This window comes from Chionomys nivalis, chromosome 12, assembly GCF_950005125.1.
Source record: "Chionomys nivalis chromosome 12, mChiNiv1.1, whole genome shotgun sequence".
Lineage (NCBI taxonomy): Eukaryota > Metazoa > Chordata > Mammalia > Rodentia > Cricetidae > Chionomys > Chionomys nivalis.
Window position 1 is genome coordinate 50,370,125 of NC_080097.1, and position 20,689 is coordinate 50,390,813.

Below are 20,689 nucleotides of genomic sequence, written 5' to 3' on the forward strand. Positions count from 1 at the left end.
GGCTTTCTTGTTGTTCCTGAGAAAGGGTCTCACTGTGTCACTCTGGCTGGCTTGGAACTCAGAGCTCCTACTGCCTCTGCCTCCTGAGTCCTGGAATTAAGGTGTGAACTACCACACCTGGCTAAATTATAAAAAAAACAAAAAATCTTTTTGTTTTCTATTTATTTATTTATTTCTTTATTTGTTTGTTTTGTTTTCAAGACAGGATTTCTCTATGTAGTCCTGGCTGTCTTGGAACTAGCTCTGAAGACCAAGCTGGCCTTGAACCAGAGAGTCACCTGCCTCTGCCTCTCAAATGCTGGGATTAAAGGAGTACACCACCACCAGCACCAGGCAGAATCAAATATTTTTTAAAGATAATTCCCTTTTAAGATGGGTGGGGAAGCCAGGCAGTGGTGGCGCATGCCCTTAATCCCAGCACTCAGGAGGCAGAGGCTGGCAGATCTCTGCGAGTTCAAGGCCTGCCTGGTCTACAGAGCTAGTTTCAGGACAGGCTCCAAAGCTACAGAGAAACCCTGTCTTGAAGGAAACAAACAAACAAACAAACAACAACAACAACAAAAACCCAGATTGGTGGGGAAAGGATCTGCAAAGGGCACTTTAGGAGGAATAGTAAAAAAGGAAACATTGGGCTCCTCCCTCTTCAGCTTTGCTCTCCCCAGGTCACCCACACTGTGGCTACATAGTCCTTTTAAAGTCAAAAAAGGGACAGGAGAGATGGCTCAGTCATTAAAGGCTAAGCTCACAACCAAAAAGTCATCTCAGATAGTGTCACTCCTTAACGTGACCAAACGCCTTAGGGGCGTTCTGTGTCTCTAGAGCAGACTCTGCATCCATTGCAGGGCCCATTTTCTATCCTCTGTCAGCGCAAGCCAGCAATACTGCAGAGTCAAATGGTTTCGGTGAGAAGCCACTGCGATAGCTAGTTTAAACAATGAAAGCAGGGCCCCTGGCCAGTTCATCAAAGTCCAGTCAAGTCCCCGGCTCCGTTTCTTCGCAATCCCCTTAGTTCTCTGTGACAGCTTTTTCTTCTTGTTGGCTTTCCTTAGCCTAACAAAATGAGAAACAGCCATCTTAGGTTTGCATGCTTCTTCCATGTCCAATAGCACTGAATGTGTCCCTGTCCCCTGAGGACACCATGACTAATTCGCTTAGGTCTGGAGGACATGCTTTTTGAGAATCATCATGGGGACTGGGGCCCACCCAAGAACTAGGAATGAGGTCATTTGTTCTTAACTCTGTGACTGAGATTTGAATGGGAAGAGAACAGTTGCTAAACAGGCAACTCCAGAGTCTGAATCGCTCGCCATTCCTGAGGCCCTGGTGTACCTCCCACCTGCCTCCTCAGACGCCCGCCGTGCGTGCTCCTCCTCAGATGCCCGCCGTGCTCCTCCTCAGACGCCCGCCGTGCGTGCTCCTCCTCAGACACCTGCCGTGCTCCACCTCAGCTTTCGGGTAAACTCTTACTCTCTTAGCCTCTGATCTACTACTGTCTAATCCTTCCTACTACTCCCTTCTCTGTGACTCTGCTCTCCTCATCCAACCCAGGGCCTCTTACGTCTAAACAAGTACTCCACCACTGACCAAACCTCAACACCCCCCATTCTTACTGTGTGTCACAGCAGACTCGAGGTCTTGTCTCTACTGGAACATGGACTCCCCAGACAGAAGGGGAGAGTTCCTGTCTTACTTTTCTTTATTATTTTTCTTCCTTCTTTCCTTTCATTCTTTCTTTTTTAACTCTTGGTACTATGAAATGACCAGAGCGTACATAAGCATCCCCTTGTATAAGTTCTAGGTTTTATTAATTTTTCTGAAAGTCTTTTTTACCAAACTGTGTTCTCCGTTTTAGGTGTGGTCTGCACTGGCATCGCAAACTGAAGAGACGCCCTCCAAACTTCCACTGGAGCCCAGGACACCAGCAAGGGAGAGAAGAAATGGCGGTCACCGGTCTACACCCATGTTTCCGTTCTTATCCCTAGTCAAAAGAGGGGAGCACACCTCAGCACCTTCCCATCTTACATTTGGAGAAACTGTCCACTTTACCGCTGCTTTCCCTCAGTTAGCAGGATCTGAAGCTACCGGCTCAGTGGCAGGCGCTTAGCTAACTCGTACAAGGCTCTGGGTTCCAGCCCCAGAGCTTAAAACAAATAAATTAATTAATCAGTCAATTAATTAATTCAGTAACAGTTGTGGAAGTAAGGAATCAAATATTTCCAAAACAAGAAGATAATGATTACTGTTAGTAGTCTTTAATATACATTTACTCCTGGTTAGGTATGGGATCTACAGTCAGGAAATGTAGGAAGCAGTAGGGGATTTCAGACAAGCCGATAATGAACTAGCCAATGAGCTGCATTCTGAAAATACTAATGAGGACGATGATAACTCACAGTTCTCAACCTTCCTGAGGCTGCTACCCTTTAATATGGTTGTGGTGATCCCCAACCATGAAATTATTTTCATTGCTACTTCATAACTGTCATTTTCCTACTGTCATGTTATAAAGCGTAATGTAAATATCTGTGTTTTCTGATGGTCTTTGGAGGGGGGTCATGAACCACAGGTTGAGAATTGCTGTTCTAAAGGGTTCTGGGACTTTGACGACTGTTATGAATTTGCAGCGAGTCCCCAGCAGCTTGCTGCAGGGTCCCAGTGGTAGCAGGTCCACAAACCAAGGTGGCTGGTCCCCAGCCATGTGGCCGTGGAGCCCAGCGAGCAGGGTGAGCAGGCGGCGGGTAGGAGGCACATAGGCAGGCACATGGTACAAAATAGAATTGGATCTTTATTAGTTGAATTATGGAGGGGAAGGAAAAGGGGGAAAGGGGGTGAGAGAAAGAGAGAGAGAAAGAAGAAGGGGGGGCCTCTCCGAGAGAGGGGACAGGAAAAAGAGGAGAGGGTCAGGGTCTGAGGCTGCAGGCAGGAAAGGGAGTGGGTATGGCTTGTCTCTTAAAGAGACAAAACAATCATAACAACGACAACATATGCACCCTTATAGATGTTGCCATCTCATTTGAATTATAAAGTTGGCAGAAGACAGCTCTGTGACCTTGGTAAGTCGCACACAAATGCAAATGCTAGTAACCATTAATAAGTATAGGGTGGTACACTGTAAATGATGTGTCTTCGCAGCCCAACCACAGGATCCCTTGACTCATTACGGAGGGGGTGATCAGTATGAGATGGTGTTAGTCATACAAGTTTCTTCAAGGGGTCGAGTCACTGATTTTTGTACAAGATGCTGACATGAAAAAAATCATACTTTTAAAAATCATATCTTAGCAACAGGGTGGAAAATGAAGGGAAGTGAGACAAGGCAAGAGGGTCAGGTTGGAGACTGTACTATAAATGGGATGATGGAGCCATCCTCCTGTGGGGGTTGTGGAATACAGTGGAAACAGCCAGGGCAACATCACCTATTGCACAACAGTGTGGGTTGTTTGCAGATAACCTGGCTTGGACCCCAAGTCCGGCCCTGCCACCCTCTACCCAAGTTACCTGGGTAACCCGTCGGCCTACCCTAAGTCTCTTCTCTCGTCCACACCCACAGTCAAGAGATGATGTGTACAGCAAGTGCTCATCACATTGCTGTCTGAATAGCCTTCCCTACTGGAATGGACCAAGCTGTTCTTCTCTCTGCTTCCGGCAGCTAGTCCACAGGCACATACTTGTGCAGGAGGCAGGAGGATGGAGGGCTCAAGATTACCCTGGGTCACATAGCAAGTTCAAGGCCAGACTGCTGTAGAGGTAAACTCTGTCTTGACCACAAAGCCACTGAAATAAAATGCATAAATTGTCACTGAAATAGGGTATGACCTTCATGCTCTGCCTCTTCTCTTGGGCCCTGCCTGTTTCTAATCCTCTGCTTTCCAGTGGGTGCTCTGAGTTGCCAAAGCACGTTCTACAAGTCTGGTCCCAAATAAGCTACTGTCAGGCTTCAAGAAATTCCTTTTCCCAAAGTCTGGTACTTAGACAAAAGCCAGCATTCCCCAGGGACTTAAGAAGATAGTTCCCACCTGCTGGAAGGCGTCGTTCTCTGTCAAAAGGTCTGTAGGGCTCTTCAATTAACCTGAGCATGTGCTATATCAAGATTTATGCTAGCCTCTAGTCTCCCCCAGTCCCTATAGAACCTGGTTACAGTCTTCCTGGCAGTCATACCCAGCCCCCTACCTACCTCTCCAGCCCCCGAGTTTCTTTTCTCTTCCCCCAGCTTCTTCTTTCTCCTATATAACCTAGCCATTTCGCCTGCATACTTTCTTGGCTCCTTGTTCCTCTCTTGACCTCTTGGTCTGTGGCTCCTCTCTTAACACCCCCCCCCCCTCTCCTCATGGCCTGGGTTCAGGTGCCTCTGACTGTTCTATCCTCCTACAAACAGTAGCCCTTCTCAGCCTTTCCTTGAGGCAATCCTGTCCTCTTTTCCATCCAGTTACCTACTGTTAGCAAGAATCTGGAATAGAACACAATCTCCCGGGGGTGGTTTTGAGGACAGAATAAGATAAGTATATAAAGCTCTGACCCCAGTCCTTGCCACAGGGAAATGCTGCTAAATGGTTTATCAAAGGAAAATAATATGTGACAGACGTCAGATTTTGATTACTAGACGAGGGCCAAAATAAAAGAGGAAGTAAGGCTGGATATGTAGCTCAGCTGCTAGAGTGCTTGCCCAGCATGCAGGAGGCCATGGATTAAATTCCAACATGGGGCTCATTTATAATCTTGGCACTCAGATGGAAGCAGGAAGATCAGAGATTCAAGGCCATCCTTAGCTGCATAGTTAATGTGAGACCAGCGTGGGATGCATGAGACTCTTAAAACAAACAAACCAATAGGAAGAATAGGGAAAACAGCAAGTTTGCAACTTTTCAAACTCACCTTCCAAGACCAGGGAAGCCGTCAGAAGGACAGACTGCTTGAAAGGTGTTTGGGAATGGCAAAGGTAGAGTTCTCCAGGCGTCCACTGAGAAGACAGTCTTGCAGACAAGGCAAAGTCCAAACTTGTTAGGCAGACACATTAGATACTTTGTAACCTGTCCCAACCTGCTTCCCTTGATGGGTTCTTGTCAGTTCATGAAAAATACACCCGCTGAAGGTGTCGGCCCAGATTGTCTCATGTGTCATCTGTGCTTCATTGCCTTTGGGCACAGAGTCCTCTGGTTGAATTGTCTTTTGTTCTTTCCTTCTTTTTGTGCTGAAGGTCAAACCGGGAGCTTCGCGCATGCAAGGCAAACTTTCTACCTCTACAAAGCGGCACCTCTGGGTGGAATGTCTTACCCACCCTCACTTCAGCTCCTCATTTAAGCTAGGGTTTACACTGGTTTACAAACTTGCTTCTCCACAAAGCATTCTGAGTTACTCCCTGCCTGTTCTTGATTGCCACAGAATTCCACAGATGAATCACATTCTATTCTTGTGTGTGTGTGTGTGTGATGTGTACAGGTATGTGCATCTAAAGGCCAGAGGTTGGCTTCAGGCATTGTTCCTCAGGTGCTGGTCCCTTTCTTTTCTTTTCTTTCTTCCTTCTTCCCTTCCTCCCTTTCTTTCCTTCCTTCCTTTTTGTTTTTTGTGTTTTTTTGACATAGGATTTCTCTATGTAGCTTTGGAGCCAGTCCTGGAACGCTTTCTTGTAGACCAGGCTGGCCTTGAACTCACAGAGATCCACCTGCCTCCGCCTCCCAAGAGCTGGGATTAAAGGCGTGCGCCGCCATTGCCCAGCTATCTTTCTTTCTTTTTTAAGACAGGGTTGTCTACTGGCCTGAATTTCCCTAAGTAGCTATACTGGCTTACCAGTAAGCCCCAGGATTCTGCCTATCTCAGTCTCCCCAGTGTAATACCCAGCTTTTTAAAACTTAAATTCTGCAGATCCAAGTCAGGTCCTGCTGCTTACAAGGCAAACATTTTGCTGGCTGAGCCATCTCTCGGCCTCCCAGTTGATTCTAGTTTACTCTATAGCTACCTGTAGTCCAGGACAATAGGGACCATGATTTAGTCTTCCCTGGCTTGACACTATCTTGCCTATCACAACACTTCATAGGCTCACCCAGAATATTGTTTTTGAAAAAAAAAAAGAGGCATGACTACAAGATGATGTTTTTTATTCAACTATCTATACACAAAGCCAGTTGGTTTACTAGTTGCTAATTTGTGATATAATAATTAGAGTGTTTGAATTTCCTAGATCCTTTAGGGAGGATATAAACTCACCTTATATGACTTTTGCATCAACAGATGCAATAAAGTGATTAGAAGTCTTTATGAGATGTTGCTTCTCTGTAACCAAAGCAGTGTGGCTACTATGGAGGAGGGAGTGGCTTGAGGCGTGTTATCTCAGAGCAGTTAGCAGGCCTGGTTGTGCCTGTGCACATGCCTGCGTGTCCTTAGTTTTTTTCTAAAGATATTTTTCTATTCTAGTTCCCATGGCTCAACCAACTCACCTTACCCTTATAGGAACCCCTAATGGAAATGAATATTTCCCTTCACCTCTGTCCAGTTTAGGTTTAAGCCTATGGTTTTCAAGGAACACAACCAGGTCAAAATGTGATTATTTTACTTCCCAATACCCCCAGACATTATTCTTTTAAATGTTACTTCCCACTCTCGCCATATTATTCTTTAAAGTATTTTACTTCAAAGATTTTAGAGAATTCCTTTGCAATAGTTTAGTTGGGATTATAGGTATGTTAGGGTGGTAGTTAGGGTTCTATGCTAATTCAAAGGTCTACACAGTATAATATCCCAACTCCTCCTTCCTCAGCCCCAGAATGTCATCATGGGCATCAAGTAGTCACATTCCTATGCACCCTGCCAGAGGGGCCTTATGCACATAAGGAAATGGTAATTTTCTCTTGTAGTCATTACATAAAATGTAGCTTGGCACATACAGTCCTGCTTCTCACTTGTTTCTGCTAAATAATTTTCTTCTTCCTTTCTTTCTTTCTTCCTTTCTTTTTTCTTTCTTTCTTTCTTTGTTTTCTTTTCTTTCTCTTTGAGACAGGGCTTCTCTGCGTGAAACTCACTCTGTAGGCCAGGCTTAGACGAGTACTTAGAGATCCACCTGGCTCTACAACAATTTCTTCTTGTTTGTTTGTTTTTTTGAGACAGGGTCTCACTTTGTAGCTGTCATGAAACTCACTACGTAGACCAGGTTGGCCTCAAACTCACAGATGACCTCCTACCTCAGCCTCCTGAGTGCTGGGATTAGAGGCATGTGCTGTGGGGCTGGAGAGATGGCTCAGTGGTTAAGAGAACCAGCTGCTCTTTCCGAGGACCCTGGTTCAATTCCCAGCACCCACACAGAAGCTCACAGCTGTCCAACTCTGGTTCCAAGGGATCCGACATCCTCAACAGACATATATGCAGGCAAAACACCAATGCATGTTAAAAAAATTAATAACTCATTCGGAAAGGTATGTGCCACTGCATCTGGCCACAATTTCTGTCTTTAGCTCTTTCCATACCTTCTGGTCTTTTATGTAGGATCATCATCTGTCCTACACGGCCTCTGTAAGCCTTTCTCAGATTTGCCCCATTCCTCATCTTGCGGACATTTCCGCAGCTCATCTAAGCCTCAGATTTCCGACTGAGCCTGTGCCTGCTTCATTCTGAAAACTTCTCTCTTATCTCACAAAGAAAACAGACACCTTTGGCTGGAAACCCCAGCAATTTCCTGCCTCCAGTGTACCTTGTACATTGTGTTCTTTCACTATCAGTTTATAGCTCCTGGACTGTGCCTGCCTCTGTCTGGCCTCCGTGCCTCTCCGAATGCCACTTTCACTCCCTTCGGTTCGCCTGTGAAACATTCTTTAACCTTTCAAACCCAAACCAAGATATCGCCCTAGAAGGAGTCAACCAGTCCCTTCTGTGTGTTATATCTGCACCTTGGGTGCTTGATCGACCTTTCCCACCATTGCACTGCATATGTTGATCTGAGATTTGTCCATGAGGCTGTGTTCCCACAAGTCTTGCAAGTGCTGCGCCTGAGAGCTAATTTACATCAGAATGCCCAGCACTTGCCAGAATCTGTTAACAGAAGCTACTCAATGAGTATTTGTTGTATAGATACTGTGAGAGATGCAAGCATGCGCTGTAATGACAGGGATTTGCAGAAGTTGAAATGGGTTTTCTGCTTCACCTGTGTAGAGGAAACTTTGCTGTACCATCAGTGGAGACCCACTTCCAGTCCATGGGAGCAGGAGACCTCCGGCCGGCTCGAGGAAGAAGGATTGGCTTCCCTGATGCTGAAAACTTGTGAGGCCTCCCACTGTATTTGAATCTACCAAGGATGTCCTTGCACAGTCTATAAGGAAAAGGAGAATGAGAGAATCTGCTGCTTTCACACTGACTTGCTAACACCCACCATACCGCCGGTCAGCTTGTTAATAGCTTTGGGGAGTTAAACCCTTCCAAAAGTTGGCTTCTGTGTGAGTGATATACTTGCGTACGTGTGGATCAGAATGTGCCCTCATGTAAAAGTCAGTGAAGGATATTGAGTGTCTTCTATCACCATAAATCCTAGTCAGTAGGTGGAAATCTTTAGGAAGGCACCAACTCATCTTTTCCATGTTCAACAAAATATGTGAAGTATCATCTTCAACAATAGGGCCTTACCATCAGTCGGTGGAGATCAACCAAAAGGCTTGGCACTAGCCTCGGTTGTTTGGGGTTTCCACGGGGCCTCTTTGGCCAACAATTCATTTAGATATAACCTATTCCTGGTAACAGAGGTGTTACTTGGTGGAAAGAGATGTTCAGTTGAGACTTTTTGAGGTCATTTGATGACTCCATTTAGATATCTTCCATAAATGTATATATTTTAAGACGCTTCTACTGTAGTGGTTTTCCGTTTTCACTAAATCAATCTACTGATTCATGAGCTTGGGAGATTACTCCATTTTCTGATACCATTTTCAATTTCTTTCTTCAAAGTCTTAAAGTTTTGTTTTATCGTATACTTCTTTCACTTGCTTGGTTAAAGTTACCCCCAAGATATTTTATGTTATTTAAAGCACTGTCTTTTTCTTTTCTGATTACTCTACCAAAACACCTGACACTGGGTAGTGTTGTAGGAGGCTGCTTGTTCGTCACTGGCTGCTCAGCCCTGAAATAACCACATAGAAACTGTATTAATTAAATTACTGCTTGGCCTATTAGCCCTAGATTCTTATTGGCTAGCTCTTACATCTTAATTTAACCCATTTCTATTAATCTGTGTATAGCCATGTGGCTGTGGCTTACTGGCAAGTTTCCATCTGACATCTGTCTCTGGCGGCTACATGGCGTCTCACTGACTCTGCCTTCTTTCTCCTAGCATTCAGTTTAGTTTTCCTGCCTAGCTCTACTCTGCTAAGCCACAGGCTGAAACAGATTTTTTATTCATTAGCCAATAAAAGCAACACATATAAAGAAGGATTTTCCACACCATTTCCCTTTACTGTTTAAATAAAAGGGAAGGTTTTAACTTTATTCTAGTAAAATTACATATAACAAAACAGGTATAAAGCAAGAATTATAGTTACCATATTTATATCTACTTAATATCTTATCATAACTAAGGAAAACTATAACTATCTAGTCTTCAACTCCATCAAAGACCCCAGAAGGATAATATTACCTAAGTTAACAGGAAGTGCATTGTAAGCAACTCCCAAAACCCTAAAATTGACAGAGACATCTCGCTACCTGGACAGTCACCCAAAGTTCTTCTGTATCATTGGAGCATCCGTCTTCAGCCTACAGGCCCGTAGTATCTGGCAGACCTTTCCATGAAGCAGGAAATTTCAAAGACAGTTTTTCCTATATTGGCAGTTTGTCAGTCACTTTCTTCTTTGTCCTGTAGAATGTCTGGCAAACTCTTTCATGAAGCAGGAATCCTGAAGGACCATCTCACCTTTAGGCAAGTTCAACAGTCATTTTTCTGTGGGTCCTGCATGTTCAGTTCATACAGGATAACATCAAACAGTCCGGGCAAGAACAGTTTCTTGCCCAAATGGCTAGCAAATTCTATAAGGAGTCTCTTCAGGGCCCATCTTCCTCTTGAAGTAAATGGTGCTGCCAGGAGAAGAGGTGTCTCATTGTCAGGAAAAGTCCTAAGTTATTAAAACATTTAAATGTCATATTCTGAAGGTCTCTGAAAGATTTGAAGAATACCTATCTAACTGAAATATATCTCTATATATCTAGAAAACCTAACTAACATGACTAGAAGCTTGACTATTATAGATGATTATCTATTGACCTATATTTCTTAATTATACATTACATTTTTAAGTGAGCTGCACAAACACAATACCTTAATCAATCCTGAGCGTTGGGGTTAAAGGTGTGCATCATCACTGCCTGGCCTTCACAGTGCTCTTAATGATTATGAAATCTGTTATCCATCAGTGTGCTTTACTGTGAGTTGATTTCAGAATGTGGCCCCTTTTTTCCATTCTGCAGGTGGGATTCTGAGCCATCCTCGAGCCATGCTGGGGTCCTTCTGCCTGGAGCACTCTTTCTCTTCACAGTCAGACTTTCATAGCCTCGCTCAGGTACCATCTTTCCTTTTCTTCTCCTTTTTAAGATTTAAGTTTGTTTTATCGTGTTTCTTTTTCACTTTGTTTAATTTATCATCATTATTATTTTTATTTTATTATTATTATTAGTGTGTGTGTGCGTGTGCCATACTATATGCAATAGACTTTGCATAGGGTAGGGTTGAGATTTGTTTATTTCTCTGCTACATCCCCCACCCCTGCCCAGGAAGGACTGACAGTGTAGAATGAATTCAAGGAGGTGTTAGGTGTTTCTCCATCTCCCAACTCAAGTGTGTCTTCTGACAAAGGTTTGATTTTCATTATAGACGATGGTTCTTAAATAATTCATTTATTTTTATTTTATGTGCATTGCTGCTTTGCCTGCATGTATGCCTGTGTGAGGGTGTCAGATCCTGGAGTTACAGTTTGTAAGCTGCCATGTGGGTGCTGGGAATTGAACCTAGGACCTCCGGACGAGCGGTCTGTGCTTTTAATCACTGAGCCATCTCTCCAGGTCCATGGATGATGTTTTTATGTTTGACACTGATGTTTCCTGGAATTAAAACTAAATGGAAAGAACCTTTAATGTCATCAAGATGGAATTTGGACAACGCTGTTTCCCATGTGGATATCCTTCGCAGGCACCCGAGAGAGACTAAGACAAAAAGAAGTTGCTTGGAGTCATTTTCTCAGCATGGGTGACGCCGCTTCCGGATTCAAAGAAATGATGGCTTCGCGCCTACATTCAAATCGACCTTTCCTGTTTTAGCCTGACTCCTCCAGCCCTTAGAACCTGTTTTCAACTTTGTTCCAGTGGTGTGGCCTTGCTCCCTGCCTTAGCCTCGCTGGAAATAACGCCCACTGAGTCTCTGCTCCGACAGCAGTAGACGTGCAGACTGCGAGTCATTTAATAGTGTTCTGGCCGGGCGGTGGTGGCACATGCCTTTAATCCCAGCACTTGGGAGGCAGAGGCAGGCAGATCTCTGTGAGTTCGAGACTAGCCTGGTCTACAAGAGCTAGTTCCAGGACAGGCTCCAAAACCATAGAGAAACCCTGTCTCGAAAAACAACAAAAAAAACAAAAACACAAAAAAAAATAGTGTTCTGGAAGAAAAGTTGATGACTCACTCCACAGCCCCTGGGGAGGCGGAAGGTGATTGCAAACAACTTAGAACCGGGCCAGAAAGCCTAGCATGAATGCCTCACAGCAATCAAACACCTACCAAAATGTAATGTCTTGTCTAAACTTGATTGAATGCTGATTTTATTTTTCCAGAAAGATGTTAGCCGAACAGTTTGCTGGGCCCAACACTATTTCCCTTACTCTGACACAGTTGAAGTTGTAACCATACTAAGTTTTATAGCATCAGATAAATATGTATTCTGAAAAGAGGTCACCCTAAAGGTTTTTAATTTTTTTTCCTCAAAAGGTGATTCTAATTTTATAGGATGGGAGGGAAGGGTGACAGTTTTAATTGAATTTTTATTCAATTAAACAAAGCATTTTTGTTTTTGCTTTTGCTTTTTAAAATAGAAATCAAGATCTAATACACAAACAGTTTAGAACATGGCAAGAGAGCCTAGCATGAATGTCTCATCTGCCCCCAAAAAATGTCCAAACACAGCCATCTAAGTAGGTACAGAGCCCCAGGTGCACCCTTGTCCCTCTGCCCGTCCCTCCCTTGTTGTCCATCGTCGACGTCATCCCCTCCCCTCCCCCCCATCTTTCCCCCCCCCCAACTTGCCTCTCTGATGCCTTAAACCTTGAAAGGTAGTGGTGCCTTTGCTTGTCTAAAGACTTCATTTGTGGGGCTGGGAGTGCAGCTCAAGGGTTAGGGAGCTTACTGAGACCTATAAGTACTAGGCTGGATCCCTAGCATGGAAAATGACATCCATCTTGTTATACGTTGGAAAGGTGACTCAGCAGTTAAAAGCATACTGCTTGTCTATGTTTGCTTTCTATTGTAGCGGTAAACACAACGACCATAAGCAAACCTGGGGAGAAAAGGCTTTATTTCAGCTTTACACCCTCCAGGGTATACCCCATCGCTGAGAGAAGCTAAGGCAGGAGCTCCGTCAGGAGCTCGTGCGGACTGTGTGGAGAGGTGTTTCTTACTGGCTCAAGGATTGCTCAGTCTGCTTTCTGATACCTCCCAGGAAGGACCTCCGGCATGGAATGGCACCATGCATAGCTGGTTGGGCCCTCCCGCATTAATCATTAATCAAGAAATTGCCCGACAGACTTGTTTTTGGGTCAATCTAATGGAGCAACTTCTCAATTAATATTCCATCTTCTGGCCTGTGTTGCCCCTGAAGGTCGGGTAGATTTCTGTGGTCTATGTTGCAGCCTGAAGCCATGTTGAGGTCCATGACCCCATCTGCATCCGAGGCCTTTGACAGGGTCTGTGGTCATATTGCAGCCCGGAGAGTTCAGTTGCTGAGTTTGTTCCCTGTGCTGATGCCAGAAACCATGTAAAAGCCCATTATCCGTGCTCCCGCGGACCGAAAACAGCAAATAAGCTACTTTGGCAGTGATATCGATGACTACAGACTCACAGTTGAGAAAGAAGGACATGGAAGATTTCTGTGACAACCCCTGCCTCCACCCTAATCCTTCCCCGCAAGTAGTAAACTGTGATAGGGTGCTGAAGTTTCTCTCTCCACCGCAGATGGCTTCCGGTTGGTTGCAGGAGGGAAAGGACTCAGCCGTATTTAAGGGGCAGGCTGCTGAGAGTTTGTCCGTGCTCCAATGAGTAGATAGATAACACAAATTGGACTTTTTTTTCTATTTTGCTGGGGGGCGGGGAGTCACATGGGCATCGGGGATGAGGGGAGGATGAACAGGGAAGGACTGGGAAGCAAATGTGATGGGATGTATGATGTGAAAAGCCCAAAGAATTAATACAAATATTATGTTGGGAAAATGTCCCATCTTCCCTGATGAGCCTAACTTGTGTCAAACTGACAACTTAACCAGAACACTGCTTTTTCAGAGGACTGAAGTCTGAGTTCCATCACTGATATGTTTGACTCACAACCACCTATAACCTGAGTTTCAGGGAAATCCCAGACCTGTGGCTTCTACAGACATCTGCACACATATACACAAATAATTAAAAGTATTAAAATATTTAAATATTAAAGGTCCCATTCAGAGTCACTGCTTAAACATCCTTGGCTGCTCATATCCTATTGGCTATGGCCTTTGTGGAGGACTGTACAGGGTCCTTCACTGTCCTCAGCTGAGACTTTTGAGGGTGAGAAGGGTACTAACCAGATCCGGAGGTGGTTGGACAGGGTTCCAAGCAGTGGAGCAACACATGCAAAGAAACCAAGAACACGTTTTCTTCACATGTCTTTGCCACTTTAGGACAGGGCCCAATTCCTACTTACCACTGTAAAACAAAACCAAACTGGGTGTGGTGGCAGACACTTGAGGAGTGGAGGCAGGAGGATCCCAAGTTCAGGGCTAGCATGAGCTACCAGAGATCCTATCTCAACACAAAACATGCAAGCAGCCAAAAATAATAGCAAAAGAAACCCACATGATCATCATCACCATCATCATCACCATCACCATCACCATCATCACCATCATCATCATCACCATCATCATCATCACCATCATCATCATCACTATCACCATCATCATCATCATCACCATCACCATCATCACCATCACCATCATCATCATCACCATCATCATCATCATGGCCTGAATAGTATTCTAGTCAGTAGCAATAGCTGGCAATGTGCCTCTTTTGAAGGATTTAATTTCTCTTATGTGACCTATCAAGAAGATTAATGCAGGTGCTTCAGTGTTTTTTGCAATGGTTATTACCTAATCACAATGCCCGGGACTTGAGACCTTAAGCAGGAAGTCACATGTCATACTTAGTTGGATATAGTTTATTTAGTAAATTGTTTATGATTTGATTTTGTTGTTGTTGTTGTTGTTATTTTTGTTTTTCTGAGACAGGGTTTCAATATGTAGTCTTGGTTGTCCTGGAACTCACTCTGTAAACCAGACTGGCCTCAAACTCATGGAGCTCTGCCTGCCCCTGCCTCCCAACTACTGGGATTAAAGGTATGTGCCACCACTGCTAGGCTGGGTATGATTTTTCTATTATCTTTACCAAATTATTTTAAAGGTGTCCCTGTCATCCTTTTCAAATTCACCAATTAGGACTATTAGTGTAGTAGTGTTTGACTCTGACCTACCTGATATTTCTTTGTCCAAGAGGCTGTCCCAGTGTCTCAGCAATTCCAATCTGGTACTGAAGGCCTTACGGATTCCTGGAGAGCTGCTGGTCTTCAGTCTACACTGGAATCCTGAAGAAGTGGGATTGAATAATAAGGAAGGTACCCCTCAGCAAGAGGATAGGTGAATGTCCCAGCAAGAGTGAGGGCAAGCAAGCAAAAAGCAAAGTGTCCTTCTGTGTCCTTTTATTTGGGATGCCACCAAAAAGTGTCACCACATTAAGAGAGAGTCATCTGGCTTTAAATAATCTTATCAAGAAAACCCTTATAGGAGGGCCCAGTTCATCGAGTTGACAGCCAAGGTTAGCTGTCACAGGCATTGAGTAGAATTTCCTGGTTTCTGCCTATGAGCACAGAGAAGGGAACTGAAAGATGGGAGGGTGAAGGGGTGTAGAAATCAGAACACGGACAAGTCAAAAGAGCTTCTCCTTTTAAAAAAGAGATACACAGGAAGTCTATTTCTTATTATAAAGCAAGTTAGTAATTGATGTAGGAAATAATCCAGTTCACTGAGTTTTGACACTAGTTCTTTCAGTAGATAGTATTAATATTTAAAAAGTAATGATTGCCAGGAGGTGGTGGCACACATCTTTAATCCCAACACTCTGTAGGCAGAGGCAGGAACATCTCTATGAGTCAGAGGCCAGCCTGGTCTACTGTAGCTGGAATTTTCTTCAGGCCACCAACTAGGTACCAAATAAAGACGTGGAGACTTATTATTAATTATGAATGCTTGGCCTTAGCTTAGGCGTGTTCCTCTAGCTCTTTTAACTTAATTTAGCCTGTTTTTATTCATCTGTGATTTGCCTCTGGGGCTTTTTGCCTTTCTTTCATTCTGTATCCTACTTTCTAGCCTCCTTCATGTCTGTCTGATTGCTCCCTGGTGCCTCTTTCCTTTCTTAAGCCAAACCTAAATGAATTCTTCCTCTTATTTCTCTCCCTGCCCAGAAGTCCAGCCTATACCTCCTCTCTCCTTATTGACTGTTCAGCTTTTTATTAGACCAGTCAGGCGCCTTAGGCAGGCAAGGTAAAACAGCAACACACCTTTACATAATTAAACAAATTCAACACACCTTTTACAGCATTAAACAAATATTCTGCAACAGTCTACAGAGTGAATTCTAGGACATCCAAGGCTATGCAGTGAAACTTTGTCTCAAATAAATCAGAGAAGAAGAGGAGGAGGAGGAGGAGCAATGGTTGAATCCTTATGGCTTCTATCAGGCTTTCAGGGACATGGGTTGCTCAGGAGGGCTAGTCCAACCCTACTGAAGGCAGTTGAGAAACGTGACACAATATGGTAACAGTAACAAAAACAAGACCTGGATCTTTATTGTTGTGATTATTGAGAAAGGCTTTTTTTTGTTTTTGTTTTTCGAGACAGGGTTTCTCTGGAGCTTTGGAGATTGTCCTGGAATTAGCTCTTGTAGACCAGGCTGGCCTCGAACTCACAGATATCCACCTGACTCTGCCTCCCGAGTGCTGGGATTAAAGGCATGCACCACCATGCTGAGACAAGCTCTTGTATATATCAAAGGCTGGCCTCAGACTCACATCAATCTTCCTGCTCCACTCTCCAATGCACCCAGCAGGCTTTGACTATGGAAGCATCTGGGTTCTCACAGAAATCAGACTCCAGGACAGATGTCTTTGTTCAGGAAATATCTTCTAAAGGTTCTGTGGTCACTATTTACTGGAGCATGAGGCCTGTGGGCTGGGGAGAGTGGGAAATGAAACCATGACAGTTGCAATAAAGGTCAAGTGGCCCCACAGGGTGTTCCAGAGATGGGAGGAGTTAGCCTGCTTCAAGTGGGGAACTTCAGGCCTCAATTACCCTGCAGTCTTTATCAAGTCATCGGAGATAGCCTGCTTTCAGGCAGGCACCATCAGGCTAAGGAAGGCAGCTGTTGGGTGAGGACAATTCTGGTCAGAGTTAGCTAAAGGTTGTGAAGCCACCTCCCAGCAGCTGGAGAAGCGAGTGCCAGTTCTGAAGATCTTTATTCCACAGCCTCCACTGCAGTTCTCAGCATAGCTTGGCAATGATATTTTCATACGTACATTTGAATTCTCCTTCTAATTAACATGATCCTTGTTGACAGATACTCAGTTCTCCTGCAGCTCACAAAAAGTACAGGGATAACTATATAACTCAGTGGTATTTTCCTAGGATAAATGAGGTCCTGGGTTAGAGCCCTAGCATGCTCCTCACATGTGCATAATGTAGTATATATCAATACATTATCAAGAGATACATAATATTTATAACTATTAATGGTGATTTAAAAAGAGCAACTTGTGGGACTGGGAAGATGGCTCAACAGCTAAGCACACTGGCTGCTCTTCCAGAGGACCCGGGTCTGAGTCTCAGTATCCACACGATCACTCATAACCCAATATAACTCCAGTTCCCAGGGATCTGACGCCCTTTGTGGCATGCGTAGGCACCAGGCACTCACATGGTGCACAGATATACATAAAGGCAAAGCATTCAAGCACATGAAATAAATAAAAACATTAAAAAGAAGAACCTTTCTGACATGTCCTCTCTTCTTAGCTAAGACTATAATTGAAATTAGGAATATTATTTGTGAGGTTAAGTACAGCATAATCTTTTTTATATATGTATATTATATGTATATGTACATACATATGCATACAGTGGCTGGAGTTAGAAGCAGTTGTGAACACCCAACATGGCTGGTAGAAGTGATCCTGGGTCCTCTGGAAGAGCAGTAAGTGCTCTTAATCACTAATTCATCTCCCATCCCCTGTATCATAATCGTAACATTAAGAACTATGTTTGCTTTTCTTATTTATCACTGGATATGAAGAGGTTAGAACCCAACAAGTTATGTTAAGATAAGAGAACCATAAAAGGGTTCATGATGTCTTGACTTATTGAATAAAAATCTGAGAGGGGAACCCCTGCTTACCCAGTGTGATGGCCTTCATTGTTGCTACCCAGGGGCACAGAGCAAGGAAATCAATACCCTTAAGCCTACACTTTAGAAAAAATGGTCATTATTTAAAAATATCCCTAAATACCTTTTCCTTTAAGAAATCGATTAAAGAAACCTCTAAATCTGAAGCAGTATGAAGACTTGGTATCAGAAAGATAACAAAATTTGACAAGTCATGGCACCTTTGAAAAATGTGACTTGGGAGGCTGGAGAGATGACTCAGTGGTTAAGAGCACTGGCTGCTCTTCTGGGTTCAATTTCCAACACCCACACAGCAGCTCATAACTGCCTGTAACTCAAGTTTCAAGGAATCTGACACCTTCATGCAAAAAAATGAATGCCCATTAAATAAAAATAAATAGCTTAAGAAAACAAGATTTTGGAGTTGGGGAGGTGGCTCACTGGTGAAATGATTGCCTCCCAGCATGAGGACCTGCATTTTGTCCTTAGGGCTCACGGTGTAAAATGTCAGGTATGGTGGTGCATGCTTGTAATACCATTGCAGGAGAAGCAGAGATAGGTGAATCCCTGGGCACTTTGGCTAACCAGCCTAGCCCACTTGGTGAACTAGAGTTGAGAGAATGTTTCAAAAACACAGAGGGAATACTACTGAGGAACAACACCTGAGGCTGTCCTCTGCCTTCCATGTGCACATGTATACGTGAGTGCACACATGTGCAGGAGCTCACATGCATGCACACACAAATAATTTTGACTTCTGTTGAATAGCTCAGTTATTCTTATTTCATCTAGAAGATCACTGGTTCTATAATCATATTTAGTATACATATATTACTGTGTGCTAAAAGTAGTTAAATCTAAGGAAAAGACGTTCTCCAATTTGTGGAGTGTTTTTTTGTTTGCTTGTTTTGTTTTTTGTAATAACGGAGATCAAATCCAGTACTTCACGCATGCTAAGTGTCTTAGGATTTCTATTGCTGTGAAGAGACACCATGACTATAGCAACTCTTATAAAGGAAAATATTTTACTGGAGCTAACTTACAGTCTCAGAGGTTTAGTTCATCATCATCATGGCTGGAAGCAAGGCAGCATGAAGGTAGACACGGTGCTAAAGAGGTAGTTGAGAGTCCTACATCTTGATCTGCAGGAAAATGGGAAGTAAACTGTGTATCACACTGGGCGTAGCTTGAGCATAGAAGACTTCAAAACCTGCCTCTCCAGTGACACACTTCCAATTAGGCCATACCTCCTAATAGTGCCATTTCTTGTGGACCAAGCAGTCAAATACATGAACGTTTGGAGGCCATTCCTATTCAAACCACCACACTAGATGAGTGTTCTACCATGACCCACCTCCCTATTCCAATCCACAAATCCTAACGAGGGCTTCAAACAAGAAGCCACCTTCAGCAACAGTGCTAACAGTGGAAGAGCCCGCATATTGTACTTGGCAATTGAAAACTGTAATGAAAGACTTGTTGGGTCATGAAAGCATGATCTGGCAGGCCTGACTGCAGCTGTTAATATTTCAGGGTATTCAAAAATGGCAGATGTGCCAAGGCCCAGCTGTGCCACTTCAGAGGCCAGAACATGGTGTCTCAGCTACGGGTCTGAAAAAGTGGGAGGAAACCTCTCCCCGGAAAGCAGCCATGGCTTTCTAGGGCGCGTGAGTGAAATGAGGGCCTGCCCCATCGATTCTGTGCTTTCTCAAGAGTCAAACAAACTTCAGAATGAAGTGTGGCCGAGTTCTGCTTTGGAAGGACACCATATAGCAAAGTGATACTTATTTTGAAGTAGTCATTCAGAGCTCAAGACGAAACTTCGTGGAATTTTGTCATTTTTGGATTTTGTGGAATCATTTATGATGTAAATAGGAGGTGGGGTCACCCCAAACGCCACTGAAGAGTTGAGTCTGAGAGGACATGGTGCTGTTGGCAGGGGAGGTCTGTGCTGGGGCTCCACAGCCTGTGTGTCCCAGGAATGCTGGGATGGGACAAACCCCTCCCACGCTCTAACCTCATGATCTAGTCGTGTGCCTAATTCTCTTGTTTCTCTTCTCCTCAGTTCACACATTAATGTGTTAGTGACATCAATCTAGGCCCCATCAATCTTTTCTTTCCTTCTATTTTGTTCTCTCTCTCTCTCTCTCTCTCTGTGTGTGTGTGTGCATGTGTGTTTCTATTGTCTCTGTGTGTGCATATGTGTGTGTTTCTACTGTCTCTGTCTCTCTCTGTGTGTGTATGAGGGTGTGTATGCATGTGTGTGTATAGATATGCTCACGCACGCATAGAGGCCAGAGGTCATCGTTGGATGTCTTTCCTCTATCATTCTCTACCTAATTTTTTGAGACAGGATCTCTCATTCAACTCGAAATGCACTGTTTTATATAGGCTGGCTGGCCAGTGCGGCCCCAAGATCCACATGTCTTCACCCCCAAGCATTGGGGTTACTGACATGTCTGGCTTTTCTGTGGGTGTTGGAAGGTCAAACTCAGGTCCTCATGCATGGGCAGCAAGCATATTATCCACTGAGGCATCCTCCCAGCTCCTCCATATCTCTCCTTCGTCAGGACTATGTAGACTAGGAAAAGGATTATTCACGATTTGCTGTACTATAGAAAACGTCACCAAGTGATTTTCTTGTCTAGACATTCTCATGATGGATATAGAGACAGATAAGTGCATCCAGAACAGCAAAGAGCCATTAGAAAGCTTGATAAAGAATTTTGAAAAGTTTTACTCTGGAAATGCAATTCTAATTTTTCTTCAGTATGGAGAATTTTATCTAAACAGACATGCTGTTATTGAGCCACATCTCCAGCCCTGAAAACAAATCTTCACTCCAATATATACTTCCCACCTTGGCCGCATCGATACTAGTAACAATATGCCAGAAGTTTATTAACTTGTAATTTTATAAAGACCACAGGGCAGTTTTATTAACAGTAAAGTTGACTCTCGAATTAGACATGGGTGAAGAAATTCAGTTTGTTTTGTA

The 20,689-nt window shown here is 43.8% G+C and overlaps 1 long non-coding RNA gene across 1 annotated transcript; it reads right to left on the bottom strand.

Annotated features, from left to right (window-relative positions):
- Positions 1-1,819: 1,819 nt before the first annotated feature.
- LOC130884789 (uncharacterized) lies at positions 1,820-18,801 on the bottom strand. The gene is made up of 3 exons (XR_009058112.1): positions 18,735-18,801; positions 14,732-14,842; positions 1,820-1,978 (listed from the first exon to the last, which is right to left on the bottom strand). It is a non-coding gene; the product is annotated as an uncharacterized LOC130884789 (long non-coding RNA).
- Between the last annotated feature and the right edge of the window lie 1,888 nt (positions 18,802-20,689).